The following is a 23,024-nucleotide window of genomic DNA, read 5'->3' as shown; positions in this document are numbered from 1 at the left end:
CATTGTAGACCACTCCTCTCCAAACACCACCCTGTCCTTCCAGAGCCAAAACATGGGATATACTGCCAAAACCTTCCAGTGGTGTCTGAGATGTTACTGTTCTACCATTTTAAGGGAGTGGAAGCCCTATTCTCATCAGTTTGGACACAAAGACAGGAGGTGGAAACCCGTCACTATGGAGTGTTGGTGGCACACCTCAAAGAAGGAGCTGTGCTGTAATCGTTTCCAGATAAAAGCACCGCAGGACAAGGTAATGAGCAAGACACTGACAGTTCATTTTGGACCGTAGGTGCTACTGCAAGTTTCTCATTGCAAAATTAGGCTGTGTCAAGGTTGCTGAAGATGTTATTCCCTTCTTTGTTACCTTCTCTGTGGAATACGAAATACCGAAGTAAAAAATCCAGGAGGCCACCCTCTCTTCCGAAGCCAGCAGCTTTGCTCAGTGGAATGGTAAGGCATTCGATGACCATCTTCACATGTCAACACTAAGAGTTCACATCTTCTAACTAGTAGGTCAGACAGAGAAGTGTTTCAGCATCATCTTCCATTTTCCTGCCATTATCAGTCCTAAAAATAGTCATGTGAATTTCTCATCCCATAGGCAAAATAATTTATTAACCTCAATGGGACCAGAATTTTACCTCAAATAGTTAACTACTTTCTATTTCCTTTAACATGTGGGGAGACTGAACAAATGCTTGTGTGACTTAGCATGACTAGCAGGTCTGCCACCTTCATCTTCCAAAACCAAGAAAGGATGTATCATATGTAAATTTGAGGAATTTTTCTTCTTTTTGAATATAATAAATGCAGCAGGCTCCCAGCACATGCATCTCTTTAATCAAATGTGTTAAAGTATAACCTTAAAAAGAGAAGGCATATGCCCCTGCTGAATATATATTTATGGAGGCATATGCAACTTCGTGAAAACTGGCAATTTACTCTTTTGACAGTGAACATTGGCAAGAGTGCTAAGCTCCATAATGTACTATCCCTGTAATGTAAAAAGAGCTTGAATACAACATGAACTTATTTCCTATTTCTGGCCAATTAAAAAGCATATACACAATGTCCTATCTTCTTCCAGTAACTATAAATAACAAATACCCACCAGGCTTACTTGCTCACATGTTCTACTTCTCCAACTCTTTACTTGTGCCTTTAAATTACACACAGTACATAGAAGGGATTGTCTCATTTCTTTAAGCATAGCACTCCTAGCACAATATCTTCCTATCCAAACTGGCCTGTGGTACATAATCTCAGATTCCCTCCTAGCTCCTTAAAGAACGCTCCTTCTGTAAAGTATGGCTCTTATTTATCTTGTATTTTTTCTCTCTCTTCTTAGCGTTTAACTCCCCGAAATAACAAAAAATCTGCATGTAGGCTTAGCCAATTCTGAAAGCATTAAACTCCATTTCAGTCTTGTGCATGTATTCATCTTTAATCACATGGCCGCCTGGATTAACTAGGAGTGCAGCAACACGTGCAAGTAAACAAAGCCACATGTGCAACTGTTTGCAAGATCATAGCTCATTTTTTTTTGCTCAGTGACAGCATCACTTTCCAGTCAGCTTTGCTCTGTACTGTACCAATATCATGTCTGTTTTCTATCACGTCCTGCTGGCAAGAAGGCTCTGTCCCATTCTTCTGAAGTTGCTTGACCTTGGATACCCAAACCTGAGTTTGAGGGCAGAATGAGTTCAGGTGAGATACACCTGAACAAGAAAGTTTCGGCAATTAGAGAACCCCAGCTGAACACTAACTTGTGCTGCCGTGGCAAAAGGTATGGTAAGAACAACAAAACCACCTTCTGTCCTCTACCCTCACCTCTCATAGCATTTCAGATCAAGTTCTAGTTCTTGGCCTTTATCTTCAGGTGATACATGACACATGCCAAGGGTATCCAAAGGGTAAAATGAGTTCCTTCAGGAGACAAACACTCTGAGGTGTCTATCTTGTCTGTGGAATGAACTGCAGGGACTGAGGGCACTCCACACTTTCCACATTTTTCCTTGATGTTTCCTTCTGGAGTGTACATAGTTGATCAAAACTCTACACACAGAATATGAAATAAATCCCCCCCCCCCAATCATACACATACACAAATCTTACTGCAATGAGACACAACTACACCCACTTCTCCTGGGGAGAAGATGAAAGAACAACACGTGACATGCATGACTGGAATGCACCTAGATACTATGGTGATCAGTGCATATAAAACTGTCAGCTTTAATTCAGGGCCTTACTATAGGCCATATATTTTTAGCCTGTCTCCTAAAGAAACGAGACTTGGACCACGTAATCCTGTATCAGTCCAATTGTTTCCTTCCCTTCTTCCTCTCTGACTCCTTCTCAGGAACTTTTAACCCAGAGACCAGTTCAACAAAGTGATCCAGCTGTTTGGTTTTTTTTCCTGCTATTACATTTCTATGGGTTTCCTGAAGATCTGCTCCCAGGAAGGTGACAGAAATCTCTCCATCTACGTCCGCCAGTGGGGGAAAAGTATGCTAAATGAAGCCACCGTGCATTTTGGCCAGCTGGCTGCTCCCAAGTACACAGCACAAGGGTAGCCCTGTACTGACCATGACGTTTAACATCTCTCATCCAGAAGACATCACAGCAAATCTGCCAAGGAGTCACATTGCTGCAGTGGAAGGAAGTTTATGGGATGTTAAGGACACCAATTCACTGGTAACCAGACTCATGAATTTTGTTTCTCACAAAACAGTCTGTTTTGTTGGAGACAAGTGCTTGTAAAGCATCACTGCAAAATTCAGGTGCTTAAAGACAAAACAGTGGTCAGAAACTACATTTATATGCATAGATTTGCTGTGTGTATACGTCTAGATGGACGTTTAAGCTTCTACTCTAACAGGCGAGGCATCCATTGCAACAAGGTCTCCATGGTGGTAAGGGTTGTCGCTGCAGATCTGTTTGCAAGGCTGGGTTCCAAGCGACTTTATTAATGTTCCCACTCCAGTGAACATCTGTATTTCTGCTTAATTTAACTCACCTGCCTTCTGCCAAGGTTTACGGGGTGACTCCGACAACCCACGTTGGGCCCTCTCCTTTTATTTTAATGCACAGGTAGCGCCTGTACGCAGCTTCTGTTCCCACCTGGAAGAGCGCCTGTGTCACTGGGGGTGAACACACAGCCAAGGTGCAAAGACAGGTGGGTTTTTCTGCTCCACTCACGACGTGAGTAGGCTTCTAGCAAAACTTAAGTGTATCTCGGTGTTTTAATGTGCACTTGTATCAAGTGAACACAGCAGTTTTACAGAAATACAGCAAAACAGATAGTATCTCAGCCCTGCAATGTTCATTTATTTTTGAACAAAGCAAGCAAGGTTGCTTGAGAAAGGCCATGAAATGGAGAACTATAATTAAGCAAACAAAAATATTCACCTTCAGGTTTCCTTTAGGTTATTCATTGCTACCTTAGGACCCCGGAGCTGTTATTTTAGGTCCAGCTTTAACTGAGTTTTGGCGACTTGGACATCTTCATCGATATCAACACGGGCTTCACAGGCGCAGAGGCACAGCAGGCTTCGGAAAAGCTTTTTCTCTCAGACTACCGGGAAACGGGTATTTCGAGGGTTTAACTTCTTTGTGACAAGAAACTGAGGAACTGTTTTTCCATGCCTGGGTTTTTTTTTTTTGTTAGTCTAGACCTGGGTCTCGCACCGTTCCCGTTAGCACCAAGGCGTACCGACGGCGTTCCCCAGGCGGCGGCCCCCCACCCGGCCAGCCGCTGGCCACGGGGCGAGCCGCCCCCGCGCAGGTGCCGACCGCCAGGCAGGGGAAGCCGCGGCGAGGGAGCGCCGGCGGGGGCCGATGGGGACCGGCCCTTCCTCTCGCTGCCGCCCCGGGCCGGGCCGGGCCGGGCCCTGCGGGCGGCGTGGCTGCCCGGCGGGGGCGGGACCGGGACCGCACCGCGCCGCGCCGGTCAACGAGTTGTGAGAGGCGGCGGCGGCGCCGCGCTGCAGCCTCCCGCCCGCCCGGCTCCGGGCTGCGCGGCGGAGGCTGAGCGAGGGAGCGAGCGCGGGGCGGCGGCGGCGAACGGCGGGAGCGGGGCGGCGGGAGCCGGCGGCGGGACGGGCGGCCGGCGGGGCGAGCGGGAGGCGCGTCCCGTGGTTGCAGGTGGCGGCGGCGACAGGTAACGGCGGCGGGGGGAACCGGCCCTGGGGCCGCCTTCCCGTCCGCGCGTGGGAGGCGCGGCGGTGCTGGACGTTGGCGGCGCGCGGGGTTCCCGCCTGTTCGCCGCGCGCGGCTGGCGGTGCCGGCCCGGGGTCCGCGTCCGCGCCGCTCTCCGCCTTTCCGCCCGCGGAGCCGCCGCGGCTCCCTGCGGCCCCACGCACCTCGCTGGTTTCCCGAGGGGGCACCGTCGCCTCAGCGCCCGTCCCCGCCGCCGCTTCACGGCCCGTCTGTGGAAACACGCCGCGTCCGCGGCAGGGAGAGGAGCAGCAGCGGCAGGAGGGAAGGACGCGTCCCGTCCCCGCGAGGAGGAGGAGGAGGAGGAGGAAGGTCTGTGCCTGAGCGCCTGCCCGCGCGTGGATTGATGGCAGCGCAGTCCTGTGGCGCCAGGCGAACCGGCGGCACGGTGCGTGGGGTCGCGGGGGGGGGGGGGGGGGTCGGGGTCGGCGGCTCCTGGTGGTGGCTTTGTTGTTGTTTGCTTGGCTGCTTAGTTTGTGTTGTGGAAGGGCAGCGGAGGGTCCGGGTCACGGAGGTAAGTGCCAGTGGACACATGCAAATAAAAATGCCTGGCTCTGGGAGCAGTGCGTTATCTATAGAGATGGATAACTACTACTTTATATATATATATATATATATATTTGGTAGTATACCTTAGATTTAATTTCAACTCTGTCACCCAAAAAAAATCAAAAACCGGTACCAATAGTAAAAATGTCCAGGTTAAAGTGATCTAGCTGAAGACTCTTTCAGCCAGAATTACCTTCAGGACTTTTTTTTTTTTTGGGGGGGGGGGGGAGGGGAAGACAAAAAACAGAGTTTCCTTCTGTTACAGAGGCTGTGACAAACCCTAGCCATTTCTGAGATTCAGCCTTGGAGTTTCATATCCTTTTGCCTTTTTTTTTTTTCTTTTCAATAGTCAGGGATCGTATGGCTCTTTGCAGATATAAGGGATTATGAAACTGCTCAGTAATAGTGCCCGCCTATGTCAGAGAGGTTTAGCTTTCAAAGTCAACAAATTAACTAAACTTAATTTTAACTCTGTGTTGCACTCGTCTTTGGATGTGGGCTGTTGATAGCGCGTGCAGGAGGTATGCTGAGTAATGTCTCAACTCTGACTGTGCAGAGTAATCTAGCCATTTCAAAGTCATGAAACCAGTGAAAGCAGAGGGTATTTATCTGTTAGAAATGACTGGTTTTGGCAAGGATATTTACAGCCCATCCAGTGCCCACTGAACTAAACAGAAAAACTCTCACTGATGATGACTCATGCCCGCGGGCTTCAGACGAGGCTGCCAGTGCATGGTGTTGGAAACCGTCTGGTGCTGATCCTGAGCAAAGAACTCCTGTAGGTAACTCTCCTGTGGTCCCCACGGTTTGTAAAGGGAGGGGGATAAGGTGGAGAGTGGCAGCCCACAACAACTAGCGGGATTATGGCTTGCTTTATCTAAGTGTATTTGCCAATTATAAATAGTCTGGGATGTCTGTTCTTAAGGGTTTTAAATGTCATTGACCTTTAATTAATTGCTAATGGCTTAGTCTGTTGCTCTCGGTTAGGCTGATGAAGCAGCTGATTGGAACTTGTCTTTCCGTGTTAATGACTGTTGTGACAGTATGTCGGGGTGTATGATGTCTGTTTTGAAACTTCCAGATGATGGAGTACTTGTGTGCGGTAGTTACAGGCTTACTCGGGTAATAGACTCATCTGGGAACATACGGATTAGCTGGTTGCCAGATTTCCCAGCCAGAAGGGACCTTGTCTGTTGTCTGTTCTGATCTCCTGCTTATTATAGGCCACAGGATTTCACAGGTAAATTCTGTATCAAGCCCATAACTTCTGTGTGGTCTTCACTTGCCATTAAAAACAGGCTCCACAGCAGGAGTTCAAGCATGTTTCAGACTGCCTAGTGGCTCGCAGGCTTGAGCTCTAAATGGGTGAGTAATATCTACTACTTCAAATGTCTGTAATTAGGAAGAGAGCTATTTTGGCCTATCAAAATATGATTTTGCATATAATGCTTATTAAAACGCATCAGGACAATTATAGTCCTTGTGGCATATGGACTGGCAGAGCCGCCTTCTCCTCTTTGCATGAGGAGGAAACACTGTCAGGGGCTCCTCAGAGTGACTTTGGACTTGCTGTTGGAAAGTTCTTTATTCTCTCTGAGCTGTGGTGCAAAAATGATACCCTGGTTTCTGCTGGTTTCTTCTGCTTTCCTGAATTTGCCTGTTGTGCAACAGTCAGATTCTGGTGGGCTTTCTGCCTTACCCTGCCATGCCTTTCTGCAGAAAGAGGAGAAAATGCTTTGGGTCCCATCTGGACTTCTGAGCCCTGCTGAGGGTTGGGAAGATGGGCTGCCTCTGCTATCCCATGGCGTGCTGATGGCCATTGTGGCTTCCCGTTAGGTGTAGCTTGTAAGATGGTTCCCGCTATTCTTCCCCCCTTGGATGAACCTTGCTGTAGAGCATGCAGGAAAGCAGGCAGGGTGATGTAACACCACCTCTGTGTGAGCAGATAGTTAAGACTTTTGGAGCATGTCGAAATGGCATAGGGCAATGGGTATTATGGTACCCAAGAGAGCTCCTCCAAAAATAGCACAGCTAATTAATGCAGGTATGATAGCACATTCTGTGTTGTAGCTGCAAATTTTCTTCTAAAATTCCTCCTTCCACCACTGGTTAGCTGCAGATACGGTGGATACTGACCTTCAGGACCCTGGCCGAGACTGGTCTGTCTGTCTGCAGTGGCTGGACAGTAGAGAAGAGCGCTGTTTATTTTGCATCCTCCTTTGGCACCACTGGAGTTGGATTAGCTTCAAATGTTTCATATGCAGTTGAAGATTAAAGAGGTAACAACAGCTATATAACACAGCCCTCTGGCAGAGTCCTGCCAAACAAATACCACAGCCTAGAGTCACACTGTTGTAGGGGGCAGCCCTGACTGTGTGAGAGACAGGAGGAGAAAACATGGAAAAAGTAAGAGGGAAATGAGGGAGACAATTTTCTAGCTTGCTCAGTTGCTCTTCCCCACAGCTGGGGGCCAGTGTGGCACTTGGATGAAGCAGGACCTCATGGAGAGAAAAAGCTAGTCCTGCTTTGCCAGACCTCTGGCTGCAGCACTAGGTAGAGATGCACAAGCTTAGGTACTGGCTGTGCTTTTACCATGGTCTTCACGTATGCTAATTTATCTTCTGTATTAACGTGCTTACACTGTTTCTGGTGCCCCAGCTGACTCCCGTAACACTAGTTGCAATGTGTATGTTTACAACCTGCAAGGTTGCATTGGAGAACATCAGAAGAAAAAGTAGGAGAGAAAGAGAAAACAACAAAGACAGCAGGGAAGAGGAAATCTGGCGTGTTGCTGCTGAAATATGCGGCTTATCTAAAAGGAAAATCAACATATGTCTGCTCGCTCTCTTTTGACACCTTCCTGAATTGGTATAGAGTATCACTTGTTCCTTCTCTGCAATAGATACAAACTCTTTCAGAGGTATGCAGAGTATTAGAAACTTCATCTACATTTGAAAACACAGCTAGCATCTGCATAGCTGCTTCTTTGCAATTAGTTTTTTCTCCAGGTCCCTTGATACAAATTTTAGAGGGGTTGTTTTTGCCAACCTTCTGAATGGATTCATCCTCAGACTGTCATTGATCGAATGAAATATTACCTTAAAGATGACTCCAGCTAGCTAGAGCAAGCCCAGAAGAGCCATTGTGGGCATCCTTCGTTTAAAATAGAACATAGATTATAGACCAAGGAAAAGTACGTGAGAGCATTACAAAGGTAGGCACAGCAGATTTCCACTGCTGAGAAGGGTGTCTTCCTTTCCTTCTGGAAGCTGGCAGGAAGAAATACTGCTGCTGCTTAGAGCCACAGTCTTAAAGGGAGGGAAAATATTAATAACATTGTGCAGGAAGCCTTGTCACAAAATCGAAATACTGAAAATCACCAAAGTGATAATACAAAGTAGAACACTTATCAAGGAATTCTCGCCTTACCCGTATGTCATCCTCGCTGTATCAGTTCGCTCGGTGCTGTGCTGTCGTTATTCCTCAGTTCCCTTACTATGGTACACCCCTTCCCATAGCACAGTGTCTTATTTCTCTCTTTCTTCTGATTACTGAACCTGTGTTCACAGGAATATAAAACAACAGGAAGGGAAAAAGAGCTAGTATCTCTGACTTTGCTCTCAGTTAAACTTCATGCAAGGCACTGTAGACCAGAATTAATTATTAATTCCAATTATATTTTGTGTCTTGGAGATATTGATGATATTTTCAATTGCAGATTGATGCCTTTCCAACTTCCTTTTTTTCACTGCAGCAACAAAGCCAGCGAACCTCTTAAACACATGCCTATTTTTAAGCCTGCCAGCAGTCTCTTTGACTTAATTCAGCTGAGTGGCTCAGGGTGGCCGAGGGCAATTGTTTAATATAAAATTCTCGGTGGCCTGATGGCAGTCTGAGTTGTTGGGGTTTTGTTGAGGGAGGAGGAGGGAGGGAGAGAGGGAGGAGTTGTTTCTTCCCAAAGACTAACACGACTCTGCCACAGCTCTCCTGGGTAAACTCTCAAAATGGGGATTCTTGTTATGTTAAAAATTCTCATATCTTGGTACTTCCTTCCATCCTGAAATTGAAATCTTCAGTGGAAAATTAAAAAAATTTCCCCTTGGAAGTATCAGAATGTTTTGTTTTGGTGTTTCTAAGGTGAAATCTTTAGTTTCCAAACTTTGTGTTTGAGGTCAGCACTAATGTCAGCACGAATCCGTCTGAGCCCAAGGGGGTGCTCCTCGGTCTCTTGAGTACCCTTGGTGTCCCCTCCCGGTAGAACTCCCGAGCATGGCTGCCTCTCCCATGGGACACTGGGATCTCAGAGGTACTCACAGATTGATGGCTCCCAGAAACTAAATGCTTAGGTTCATATTAAGACCTGAGACAAAATGCCTCAGTAAAGTATTTCCCAATATAAGGATGTGGTATCCTGTGGGTGGACTTCATGTTGAAAAACCTCCATTTTTGACATGAGACTCATTCATTCAAAATAGTTTTACCAGGCCTTGTTCGTTCCCATTGAAAAATCTGAGGAATAGCATTTTAAGATGGAATTTAAAATGGTAACATCCACACAACACTTAATTGTAACAAAACATGTTAAATCTGTCTCAGGCATGTCTGTTTCTGTCCTGGAGTATGCCTACATCCCCAGTCTTGTCACTTTAGCATCCTTCCACACTTCATTGTCTTCACCTGAACTTTTGCGCTTTCCTGTTTTTCCATTTCACTGGTGTTTACCTCACACTTTTTCTTTCCTTGCTAGCCTTCCCCTTCTAAAATGTAGGTGGGTAGAACCAGTATATTTGCCAACATCATCATTCTGCTTTTGTGTTTTCCTTTTCTCTGCTCAGTGTCAGCCTGTGCACCCTAAACAATTCACGACAAGGATTTCAGTCACCCTTCTGTGTTTGTACAGTGCCTGGTGCAATAGGTCCCCATGCTTGGTCATCAGCATGCACTACTGTATTAATCATGGTGATATCTCTTTGATTATGTCAAGGGGATCAGTAAAGGAGATAAACTTCCATGTTCCATGTATGGTTTCTATATTTCCCCTCATTTGCATTGCATTTGTTTTGAGTTGTGTCCCCTTTTCAGCAGTGTGTTTACATGAAGAACAAACAAACAAAAACTTTTATTATGTGGAGAAATGGCAAACACAGAGCATGTTGTGCTTGAGATTATTGACTCATACAGGGAGTTTTTCAATGCCCAAGAAATTTGTGCTTGTAAGATATGAAACAAGAATGACACAGTTCGGCTAAGCATCATGAACTGACTGATGTCTTTTCTACATTGCAACAGAGGTGGGCTTCTGGGGGTGGGAAATGGGCTTCCTGAGCTGCCTACGTGAGGAACGTCTTTCCCTGTTGTAGGGAAACATACACAGGGTATAAGCTGATGGAGAAACTGGTGGAAGATACTTATACCACAAGAGCAGAGTAGGGCTGTTCCTTAATCTGTTCCCCACAAACTCCCTTGTCTTCCTGTGATGGAGCCAGTCGTGAAGCTTTGTGGGAATTTGAATGGGGCGGTGTATGCCAGACATCAGCTCCATGCTCTGATTTTGTCTCCTCTCCCTGTAAGCCAAGGGAGCCTTCAAACATCCTCCTGCTCCAGGACACATCCACCACAACTGCCTAGAAGACCCTCTTTCCTTCCTGCTGTGTGCTCCGTGAGCTGAAACAAACCTGCTGTGCCTGAGGCTTTGCAGAGGCCAGAGGGCTCACGGCATTGCTTGCAAGAAGCAAGCTGGCCCCTTATAAGTGGGAAGGAGCCTTGTCAAAGGAGCTGATCTGGACAAATGGGCCAGGGCTGGTGCTCAGCTGGTTCAGTGGTGAGCTGGCCCAGAGTGGTACACCAGGAGAAAACTGCTTGTTTTTTTTCTAGAAGGACTAATTTGGGGATAATTCAGCACCCAGAGTTGGATCACTGGAAGTTACCAATGAAAGGGAGAGAACAAGAATCAGTACCAGGTTAAAGGGGGACGGGGAAGGAATGTAGTCCTAATGCTGCCATAATTTGGCTTAAATGGGTATTGTAGCCCATGTGGTTTGCTGAATGTCACCCAGAAAATTTCTGTCTCTTGGGACCATGGTGCTTTAATCACTAGCTGCACCTTCCTATTCTTATTTTTTTCCTCTCAGCAGTGATGTTATTTCGAGTTGATTTGGTGCATGCTGACAAATAGAAAGTCTGTTCGCAAATATATATTGCCCGATGCAAAGTAATGGCTAATAACATCATCCATACAGTATTCATGGATCAGGCAACTAACAACCTGGCCGCTGAAGCTTAACAAGCCTTACCACTTCCGATTAGCTACAGAAAGCAAGACTGAGAGGTGACAGCCTCGTACTATGTAGAGGTTGCTTAGCTCTACGAACAGCAGCTATTTCACAAAGTTGAACGAGCTTGGGCCCTGGATTGGGGTTAGGCTGGAAGCAACAGCAGTGTGTACATGAGCTCCTGAATTACTCCTCAGGCTGGTTATATTTGATCTAAATAGGGGTGGAAATAGAGTTTATTTGCTGGTGAAACACACAGCTTGCTTAAGGTCTTCTGCAAGTACAGTGTGCCTGTAAGACTGATGGGTATGGGTACATACTCCGGTACAGGCAGGCATCTACTCTCCTTGTGCCCAGTGCTGCAGAGAGAAGCCGGTTCTATTTCAGAAGCTGTATAGCTGTGCTAGCATGCATCCCAGCCCCATCTAATGGGTCCTCAGAGTACATTTAAGGAGTTTTTTGCAGGTAGGGGCAAAATCATTCTGCCTCTGCTCCAGGCTGCATTAGAGTTATTACCTCATATTCGCCCATGTGCCAAAAACCAGTCATACAGTTCTGGCTTGTCTGGGAGCATTAAGTAGATCAAGGTTCCTCTTTGCCTGCAGAAGCTTGTGTAAACATACTCTCCTTTGGTATCATCCCTGCTGCAGTGTCCCATGCTGACCCCGGACTGGAGCTTTTCTAGGCTCCAGCAGCACCAACACAACAAGCGGGTATGCATATGCTCATGAAGACCAGCCTGCAGTTGCAAGTGTAGGGCATTTACCTTTTGGAGAGCAGGAAACGCTACTAACCCTGCTAATGTGTGTTTTCACATCTGACTGGTCTAATGAAACGTACAGTGAAGGGATGGTGCAGTTGACACGCCGGAGGGACAGGATGCCATCCAGAGGGATCTGGACAAGCTTGAGAAGTGGGCCTGTGTGAACCTCATGAGAACAAGGACAAGTGCAAGGTCCTGCACCTGGGTCGGGGCAATCCCTCGTATCAATACAGGCTGGGGGACGAAGGGATTGAGAGCAGCCCTTGGGGATACTGATAGATGAAAAGCTGGACATGAGCCGGCAATGTGCTCTCGCAGCCCAGAAAGCCAACCATATCCTGGGCTGCATCAAAAGAAGTGTGGCCAGCAGGTCAAGGGAGGTGATTCTGCCCCTCTGCTCTGCTCTGCTGAGACCCCACCTGGAGTGCTGCATCCAGCTCTGGGGTCCTCAGTATCGGAAAGACATGGACCTGTTGGAGAAGGTCCAGAGGAGGGCCACAAAAATGATCAGAGGGATGGAACACCTCTCTTATGAGGAAAGGCTGGAAGAGCTGGGACTGTTCAGCCTGGAGAAGAGAAGGCTGCGGGCAGACCTTATTGGAGCCTTTCAATACTTAAAGGGGGCCTACCAGAAAGATGGGGACAGACTTTTTAGCAAGGCCTGCTGTGACAGGACAAGGGGTAACAGTTTTAATCTAAAGGAGGGTAGATTTAGACTGAACACAAGGAAAAAAGTTTTTCAGGATGAGGGTGGTGAAACACTGGAACAGGTTGCCCGGAGAGGTGGTGGATGCCCCATCCTTGGAAACATTCAAGGCCAGGCTGGATGGGGCTCTGAGCAACCTGATCTACTTGAAGATGTCCCTGCCAGTTGCATGGGGGTTGGACTAGATGACCTTTACAGGTCCCTTCCATCCCAAAGCGTTCTATGATTCTGTGATGGGGCAAAAGACAGCCTTGGCCATAGGCAGAAGTGACCATTTTAACTGTAACCAAAATGTGATCTTCACATCCCAGATACATAAAACAAGATCCATGGCATGCCCAGCCCCCTGTGCATATGGACACAACACTGAAATACGTGGACAGACTTTCACAGTTGTCACAGCAGCCATCAAAGTATTTGGAGAGGGATCCCCTGCATGGACACACAAGTTGGTGTGTCTGCACCTGGGACAGCAAGACTGGACAAAGCCATAAGCCAGTCTGTAGCATTTTTCTGAGCCCTGCCCCAGTGCACCTAAGTTGTTCTGTTGTTGGTCTTTTCCTCGGGTTATATCACTCTGTTATTGTTGGTGTGCTGCTGCCAGTCAGATTCTTACAAGCTGATTTTTTAAAAACAGGCCACAATTGTGTAAATGTTATTTGTTATATGGGTGTTGTAACAAATTTCCATCTAACAGCAATGCATTTATTATGTTTTGTTCTGAGATTACTAGCATGCTTGTTTCTTGAACAACCAGCTTTTTCTTCTAGTTGTCACTTAGTTTGATTTCCTTATACCATGGATAATCATTAACAATATCAGACTTATTCCTGCTGCAGAAACATGGTGCTTGACATCATGGTATCTCAAAATAAACAGAAAGGATGAGGGGCCTATTTATAAAACAGATTATAGCAAAAAAATTTGTAACCAGTACGGACTGACAAAGAAAACAAAGAATACTTGAAAGAAGCGATGGCAAAAGCATCTACAGTTTGTCAGTCTTTAAATTTAGTATTTCCATAAATGGAGTTATGAACAAACTGTCCCTGATAGCATGAATACCTGTAAGTCTTTTGGCTCATTTGTAATGTTCTTCTATTTTTTGGTAAAATCATATTCAGGCCTGAATGCTGAAGCTGTCAGCATAAGGTATCTGTATTAATTTTAAGAATACCTCCGTTCATTTTAACAGCTAAAGCTATTTTTTGGAAATGGAAATTATTCTTCAGGGAACATTGTTCTTCTAGATATGCAAATTTAGTTTTTTGCCCTTTTGTTCCACAATATGTAGCAGACTGAAACCATTTTTTGTGACAGAGAATAGCAAATGTTTTTTTCCAGATCTTGACAAGTGGAGTATCTTCACTTCTCCCCAGGTTCTTGAGCGTGCTGCCAAAAATGATTGTATGCGTTTCTTACAGTGTCTGTCAGAGCAGTTTAAGGAACATCCTCTTCTTCATTGAAGTTGTAATTCTGGGAAGAGTGAACATGGGAGGAAGAGTTAGAGCAGATTGTCTCAACCTCACATATTTTGTGCTCTGTGTAAGGAAAATTTCTTGCTTACCATGATTTGTTTTGTATCCAGCTGTCACATCAGAGCCAGTTTAACCAACGGGTATTAGAACTTGGTTTAATTTGTATAAGTTTCTGATCAGAATTTCCAGTCATAAAATATATTATGTAAACAGTTTAAAATGCCATTTCCTAATGAGTTTGGTTAGAAAAGACAGATACTGGAGCTCTGGTAAGAAAAAAATGTTTTCCTGAAGATGACTCCAACCTCTATGTACACATCTGCGTTTCTGTATCTGGTGCGATAGCCCTGTAAAGTTTGATGGGAAGGCGTTTTTACTTTGCAGCCTGTGTGGGTGGGAAACAGCAGCGGCTTATAGAAAATGTGTAGCAGAAGCAGTTGCAATTAGAAGGAATCTGTGATGGTTACAGACATGTAGCTGAAGTAACACAAGTGAGTCTACTCTGCTGGAGCCAGAGCTTGGTGTGCACTTTCCTGTGTGTGCATGGTGTGCTTTGAAATCTCTTTTGTGATCTGCAGAGGCAGCTGCTTTATGGCAGAAGCGGCCCTAGAGCTTCTGAAATACATGTAAACAGGTGTATTGCAAGCTGCTTCTGTCTTGTTTTGAAGGTTGGGGAGTGGAGTTTTGGGAATGCATTTGTGGACGGGCAGCAGTGGCATGGGAGGTACAGTATTGTTACTCATTCATAGTGAAGTAGTCCTTTCTCAGCCTGTTTAGGGTCTGTGGATTAAAGCTAGGAAAGGGGATTAGTTAATGCATGGAAGTCAAGACACTATTGAAATGCATAGCCTTATCATCTGAAATAGTTCTGTGCCCCTGTTAGGAATAGTTTTTAATTTAATCTACTCATTATGGAAAGCATGGAATAAGATATCATGGGAAAAAATACATCTAATTGGGTGAAACTTATGTAGCTACTTTTATGTAAATTCCCAGGTTGCCTGACATACTGTTTTACTTAGCTGATCTTAGCTCTTAGTCTTCTGTTGCCCACCCCAAATATATGGCTCATGTGTTTAAGTTGAACATGATGACTATAAATAATTTTTCAGTGTTTTGTTTGCTCACTGTTTAATTGGCGAATCCCATGACTATTCAGCTGTTTTTTCCTTTAAGATGTATGAATCTCTTAAGTGGAAAGCCTTGCTAAAAAGTATTTTTATATTTAATTTCCATAATGCATTACAAATTGACCTGTGAGCCAGAAAAGGGAGAGGCAAGAGACACATACTTTCACAGATCCATGTAAATTTTCAACCTTCTAAAGGAGAATCCTCAAGCTTCTATAGGAAGGGGAAAAAAACCAACCCAGTTTATCTTTGAAATTTGTAATTCTTAAAAGAATAAAAAAAAAAGGACAAGAGAAAGCAACCTTGATATTAACTTAAACAGAATTTTGGAGCAGAACAGAAAGCTTTTCTGCATCCCATCTGCTTACAGGAGTACGTTTGCTGGTGCCAGACTGAGACCTGGCTTTGGTTACTGATAAGAACCGTCCCCTCATGCTAGATTAAGCAGTTGAATACATGCCCAAAAAGCCTGGGGTTATTTGGATGAGTAGACAGAGTCATGCAGCGATGATTGAATTTGAATCTGTTATGAGAGCAAGTATTCATTCACTCACTGGAAGTCCTGAGCACAAATAACTTAAGCTCATAAATACAGGGTACACCATGCAGATGGCTGCTGCAGTGACATGCAGAAACTTCTAGGCTCACATTTTCATGTACAGTTCTCTGGATTACACACTTTTAACTTTAGGCAGCAGGATTCAAATCAGTCTCTTATGGCCTTTTGAAAGGAGCATTCAGGGGACTTTTTTCCTGTTGGGAAGCTTCCAACAGCATGTGACCCTTTAGTTAAGTTTCAGATCCATAATCTTTGTCAGGTCTATAGGCGTGACCTGGAATTCTTTCCCTCCCCAAGCAACAGATTTGGAGTTTGAGGTCCAACAGAAACCAGTGGTGTGCAAGATGCTGGTACAGGTCATTGAGCAGCAGTGGGATCTTGCTGTGTGTCTGTAGTAATCGGACTTCTCTCAGAGAAAATAGGAAGCAGGTCAATGGTGCTCTGCCCATGAAACCCCTGTATGGACTGCCTCTGCATTGCACCGCTCCCTGTGCAGTGCAGAACTGCGGTGTGTGATACAGCAGTGTTCTCTGGACAAAATCATCCTAACTGGGATGGGGCTACTGTAAGCACATCAGTGGCTGGCCAGTCAGGTGCGGTGGGGTTGTACGCTACCTTGTGCTGCTTTTTATGTTTGTACTGGGTCTGGCTGGGATGGAGATAACTTCCTTCATAGCAGTCTGTAAGGTGCTGTGTTTTGGGTCTGTGGCTAGAAGAGTGTTGTCAAGGCTTTTGCTCTCTTGCCCCCCACCCCCGCAGTGAGTAGGTTGTAGCTTTTTGGGGGACAGCTGACCTGAGCTGGCCAAAGGGACTTTCTATAGCATATAGTGTCGTGCCCAGCAGTAAAACCTGGGGTAGGGAAGGATGGAGTGGGGGTGTTGTCCTCCAAGGTGGCCATTGCTGGGCATCCGTTTGCCTGTGGGAAATGGTGACTGACTGTCTTTGCATCACTTCTTTCTTTTTTTTTTTTCCTCTCTTCCCTTCACCTATTAAACTGTCTTTATGCCTACCCATGAGTTTTCTTGCGTTTGCTCTTCGTGTCCTCTCTCCTGTGCCGCTGGGGGCACGTGGGGTGAGGCATGAGCAAAGCCATATGAGCGCTTGGCTGCTGGGCAGGGTCAGCCTACCACAATGCTGTGCAAAGGATCTGAGAACAGGAGCATACCACAAGTAATAGGATTGGTCTCCCAGGGGGATGCTACTCTCTTTGCTGATGTTTTTTTCTTAACGGGACAAAAAGCAGTATGGATGCTCATTTAATTTGGGTAAGGTAGAAGGCTTGTAGTTCCTTCTTGAACACAGACATGAAAGTAATTAGCTGGGGGACAGGAAGCACATAGGGATTTTTTGAGTCCTGTCCTGTGACCCAGCAAAATCTAGGATCTTGCTGGCCTCAGCAGCACCTGGGAGTCACCCTGGGAACATGGAAGGAAAACAAAGCTTTGATTTTCTTTGCTCTAAGTGCTACCAGTAGACACAACTAAAACCCGTTTCTGTTCTGTGAAGTGAGGTAATGGATGACAAGTAGTTAAATAGATGAGTTAATTTGAATGCTGTCCTACATAGTGTAAATATGTGTTTCCTAATGAGGAATAACTAAGTTCTCCCTTTTGTGTATACTGCAGTCACACTTATTATTTACAAATGATGCAGCAATTTTCAGTGACTGTGGCTATTTAATCAACTCGTTTTTTGATTTCCCTATTACGAATTTGCTCAGAAGGCAAAAACAAGAGCCCTGACTCGTGTACCTAATATGAAGCTGCAACGAAAGAGTCACTGATTGGATCAGTGGCTTGTGCTGCCTTGGGGATCTCTCTAAGCTACATCAGTGCCTTCATTTTTCCCCCGTTTTTCAATGGGTAATTCCACCTTAGCTAGTTTGCTTGTTTTGACCTCCTAAAGCATTTGAGATTGTCCCCAGTCCTAAAAACAGAGTTGCTATCATTAGCCAGAGGTGTTTCGTGCTGAAAAATTTGTGCCACAGTAGATGAAGATGGCAAAGTAGGAAAACTAGTTAAAAATGATCTGCTTCCTCAGATAAGGGAAGACTTAGCAGTTGAAGCCTTGTGCACTTTTCCTTTAAGAATATACTAAACCAAGAGGTAACAGTATGGTTAGATCACATGGAAGGAATCCCCAAACTTGACTTTCTGACATTGGTGTCACCAAAGCCTAATGGAAACCACTCCATTTTAAACCAAGATCTTAAACACGTTTTCTAGGCAACCCTTACCCTTTGGTCCTTCTTGCTTCATTGAATGATATTTATCTTATCATCATATTGATACAAATCTCTTGGGTCCGCTCTGGACATCCCAGTGTCTTCTTTTTTAACAGACTTATCATCTTTCTTTTTCCTTTGGCTCTGTATATTTGTCAGCACTCAAGGACAGACCTCGTTTTCTTTGAAAGAAAACTTTGTCTGCAGCCAGGAGGGGTACTGCAGTGAGCTCCTAAAGGTGCCCCAGGGTGACTGGCCAGCGTGGCCGGATTATGGGTAGTACCTGTTTCACCATCAGGATGCACTGATGCGTGCACAGAGACTAAAACTGCAGAGTGCAGGGAAGAGCAGTTCTGCCCTGCTCTGCAGACATAGTCTGTTTTGAGTCCTTTGTGGTCCCATCCCTTGCCCTCCACCATCTTATTTTAGGTGACCCATGCAGTTGTCACTACTGAGTAACAATTAAACCTGTCTCTCCTATTTTAGCATTTATCCCTCTGTTATTTCCTCATTAGCCCATCCTGCTGAGGCTTTGTGAATGAGGGTCTCCAAAAACTTGAGCACAAAAAATTAGACCGCTTATCTTTTCCCTTGTGTGTGAATTTGGCTATTGTTTTTGCTTCTGCTCATTCTCAGTCTAGCTTGTCAGACCAAGAGTCGTAATCTCCTGCTCAAATTGGACTGTAATCTCCTGCTCAATTGTACTGCATACCAAGAACAGTGGTTTTAATTCTTCTATGTTATCTGTGGCTGTTCATTTTCTTTCTGACCCTGTCCTGCAGGCAATTAACTGTAGATTGCTCTAACCTTGTTCATCCTGATGGCCACAGCAGTCCTTGACACGGATTTGTCACCTCCTCTTTGGATGTCTCCATGGAACCAAATTAAAATCCTTTTCAAAGCCCCACATAACTTTACCTCCTTGATACCTCTCTTCTCTACTATGTTATAGCTACTTCTGTCATCTGTTTCACCGTTCAAGCCTGCCCAATTACATTGTTTGACTGAGTCTCTTGTAATCATGTCTGTGTTTTCATTTGTGCTCCCACACATGGGAAGCTGTTCATGACTTTGTCCTCAGAAGGTTCTTGTCTCTCCTCCTCCAGACTCTTCTGGAAGATAAATGCCTGCCACAATGCCTACAAGGAAACTTGCTGACCCATAATGACACACGAAGGGTAATTGCAAATAGTTTATATATTCCTGCAGGGGCGATGGACAAGATGACCTCCAGAGGTCCCCTCCAACCTCAACCCTTCTGTGATTCTGTGATTCCACTTGAAAGAGCTATCCTCGACCACATGTCCAGTAGTTTTCAACATTAGCTACATATAATTAGAGCTGACAGTCCATTTTAGTTAAGCAACAGCCCTCTCTCGTAAATAATTACTGTAGCACTATAAAAGGTGAATTAATCTATATGTGAGCACCTTTTACGTAAATAAATTTTCTTATTCTCCCCTAATTTACACTCTGTTGCTTTTTTGTATTTGGATTATAAGTGCTTTAGGCCAAGGACTTTACCTGTTTTTCCTGTTTGGAAAGTACTTCATATATTAGAACAACCATTAACAGACAAGCAGCAAATCATCTTTGTAATGCCACTATCAATACGGCGTAAGTAGCTGTGGCATTGCAGAGGACTTTTGCTGTAATTTTGCACGTGGTGTCCTTGTTATCATGTGCTGCCAGATTCTGGAAAGCGAAAACAAAACTGCAGCTTCAGACCTAATCATGGCTGAAGGTCTGCACGTGCACTGTTACCCATCATGCTGTCAGATAACAAACTGCTTCAAACCAATTGGGTATTTTGAGACTCTGACTTCATATGTTACCAAGAGGAATACCAAAGCTAACAAAGGCTGGTATGCACTTCTGCAAGTGGTAGTTTCCTCTTACTGTCTAGAAATTTGAAAAGTCACTGAGGAAAAGGAGGACATGGTTTGGGAAGAGTGACTTCATATTAATGTATATGTCCTACCCTAGGTGCCTAATGTTTTAGATAGTGGAAACGGTGGCGTCTCATTTGACCTGAAAAAGGATGATTGAATTCTCTCTGAACTGCTGATTAGTCCTTTTAATATTTGAGATGGTTAAGCAGCAGCGTACAACAACAGAAGCATAATATTGCGACTTTCAAGGCTCTTCCATTGACTTCCCAGCAGCCTGTGCTCAGTAATTGTCCTGAAAAAGGCTGAGAATGGTTAAAGTTTGTTCACTGAGGGAGTTTGTAGCCTGATGGTGTCTATAGGTGATCAATGGTAATATGAATATTCTCTATTCTGTGTGTATTCTGTAGGATATATATAGTGATCTGTAAACATGTGAACACAGCTTTTCTTTTTTTGCTCACTTGCTTACTATAATAAAAAGGTAAAATCATTATCTACTTTCCTTCCTTTCTGTACTCACCAGTAATACTAAAACCAATTTTGACTTGGTGCTGTTTGTGACTAGATTAAATTTGAAGGGGAATCCTTATGAATAAAATGTTAGTACCGGTCTTAGGATTTAATATATGTCTCAGTTGCAGGCGTAATGCTAAAGAATACTTGCAGTATCCCTTGACTTTAGTTTGAACTGTGCATCCCAGACAACTTCTAGAGCTGCACCTTTATCAGAGCATAATCAAAGTGTCATCAAGCAGAGATCAAGGGTTTTCTGGGCATTTGTAAATAAAGCAGAGGAGAGTGCTCTTTTATGTCACCTAGGCAGTTTGCAATGGAGCCATATGTGAAAAATCTGTAAGAATTTCAGCAACAAACCTTTTCCTGCAGCATCCTTAACACCTGTATAAAGACCAGTTTGTGGCCAGAATTACAGATACGTTGAATTTACTGTCACAGCAGCTGCAAGTTACAATACAAATAGACCAATATGTCCCACTTCATTAAATGAGCAGTTTTGTGTGTTGCGTGATCCAGATGGTCTACGAAGCAAAACCTGAAGCTCCTCCTCTTTCGTGTCTGTTCATTTTTGTGCATTGTGTTGGAGCAGCCACTGGAGAGTCTAGCACCAGAGACAATGTGGGCTTTTAAAGTGGGATAGAAAATCTTGATCAGTCAGTCTTTCAGAAAACTGTGAATTAGTATAGGACGAGATCTTGTGAACAAAACTGCCCTGTTCTTTAAGGAAAAGTTAAATTCTGACTCTCTCTGATCTTCCCCGCAATTTTTTGTGGCTTTATAGACATGTTGTGGGAAACAGCAGAAGGTAGGCATTTCTCCCCTAACCTGTGGTATATAAATATTCTCAGCCTTCTCTCCCTTCCTCTCTCTGTGACAAAGGACATTGCCAGGACTGAATCTAAGCCTTTGTAAATTTCTTTCTAATACACAAAGTGTAGTAGTAGATATTTTTCCTTCTCTAGCCTCTTCTAGTTCAGAAACTGAAGCTTCCTTGTGGAAATGGGTTTCAGATCAGACACGTGTGGTTTCATCCCAAAAGGAATCTGAGGAAGCATGGCTGGCATGGAAACTGGAGTGTAAGCTTAGCAGCAGTGAACATGAACTGTGCTCAGTAAAATTTCAGGTGGAAAGCAAGGCTCTATCTAGACATGCTTTGGATTTGGCTGTGTAACATTTGTTTCACAACTGATCTTAATGGGATCCTATGCTAACATTTGGTTATGGTGTTTGGAACACAGCACAGGGGATGTGTGTGGTACCAGGTGCTCTGAGGTGCAGCCAGTGAAAGTGATGCCAAATTGTCCTTGTAAGTTGACAGAGCCCTGCTGCTGTATAAACTAACTTACTTTTACACTTAAGTTGTACTGAATATTGCTGCTGTGGCGGCATAGCCTCTGGAGAGAGCAAGTTCAGCCTAGCAGTTAAAAGGGGAAATTTGGTAGCCAGGGCTTCCTATTCCTGCCACTGCTGTTCAATCTGCGTCCAAGTGGGAGAAAGACAGGCAGGATTTCTTTCCACCTCGGTTTTATTATTTGTAAAATGAAAATGTCTGCTGTAAAATGATGATAATGCGTAGTATTTTAGTACTAACATCCTTTGCTGGAAAGGCATGGTAGGTTTGCATGCTACATATATATCTTCAGTAAACTGACAATAGCAGTGTTGTTTTGTCTGTGATGGTTGAAGGACCAGATTCCTTCAGGATATCTTGTGAAGTCGTATCAGGTATGCTGATTTACTTCAGGTAGCCTGCATGATACATCTGTTAGTAGATTATTATCCCTTTTGGCAGTGATCATTAATCACTAGATTTTCCTTAATGATAGCCAAAGGGAATAGTGATTTGTCTGTTCTCTAGCTTTGCATTTTACTTTCCTATGCTGAAGCAGTTGCACAGTTCATTCTGCTCCAAGGTTGCTTCAGTCTTCTACGTAAAATGATTGTGATCAAAGCTTCACTTCGGAAAGGAGTCATTAACAAGGACAGAATAGCATTTCTTGGTTTTTAAACTTTGCCAGCTGTCAGTTTATTTTCATAGTCTTACAAATGTATTCTCCCTTCCAGAAAAAGCTTTACTTCCCCCCCGCCCCCCCCCCCAGATTCTGGTTTGGCTTTTCTAATTGTTGAGTTACTGTTGGTTGATAACAATTCCATTGTTTTCCTTTTCTCTCTGTATCTGCCTTGCCTGCTTTCTCTACTGCTTCCCCTTATCTTCCTCTTCTCTCCCATCCATGGTGGCCTCCCCGTCCACACCCCTCAGGGCTTCTTAGCCTCAGCTGTTACCAGCATCTCTCACTTCTAACTCCAGTAATTTGTGTTGGCTAGGCGAGCACTAGAATGAAAGGCTCTTTGCAGAGCCTTTGCACTGCATTTTTCATGCTGACAAAGAGGTTCTTCAGATGAACACCGCACTCACCCGTAAAGTCAACTGCATATACGATAAATAATAGGAGATAGCACTGTGATCTCAACGTCTTGGACTCTCGTAAGCAGAGCTCTGTAGCGGTATACAAAGGCTGTTCAGTTACACCTGGAAAACTAAATAAATGCAAGTTGAAAGAGCTTATTATTTATCTCTGTTGTTTAGCTGAAATGAGACAAAAAGTTTTTGAAAGTTGGGGAAAATCTGACGGTGAATATCCAAAGTAGCTGATGCTAATGGTCTGCCTCTTTAAGAACTCAAGATGCTTGCAAAAGTTATTGATGTGTTTTTTGGG

General features: G+C 44.5%; 1 protein-coding gene across 6 annotated transcripts in view; it reads left to right on the top strand.

The window, feature by feature from the left end:
- The first annotated feature begins 4,080 nt into the window (after positions 1–4,080).
- MARCHF3 (membrane associated ring-CH-type finger 3) overlaps positions 4,081–23,024 on the top strand; it is an 80,556-nt gene continuing 61,612 nt past the window's right edge. For 4 of the 6 annotated variants that reach the window (XM_087742024.1, XM_087742026.1, XM_087742022.1 and 1 more), the window contains exon 1: positions 4,081–4,606. The gene's annotated coding sequence lies outside the window, so the exon portion shown is untranslated. Of the gene's footprint in view, positions 4,607–5,414; positions 5,546–6,065; positions 6,133–6,880; positions 7,047–23,024 lie in introns of all 6 variants that reach the window. The other 2 variants (XM_087742023.1, XM_087742025.1) reach the window with 2 other exon arrangements.

The sequence above is a fragment of the Nipponia nippon genome, unplaced genomic scaffold (assembly GCF_047370975.1).
Source record: "Nipponia nippon isolate SJK-2023a ecotype South Korea unplaced genomic scaffold, ASM4737097v1 scaffold_8, whole genome shotgun sequence".
Taxonomy (NCBI): Eukaryota; Metazoa; Chordata; class Aves; order Pelecaniformes; family Threskiornithidae; genus Nipponia; species Nipponia nippon.
The sequence above is the reverse complement of the archived record's forward strand: the minus strand, read 5'-3'. Positions and strand labels throughout refer to the sequence as shown.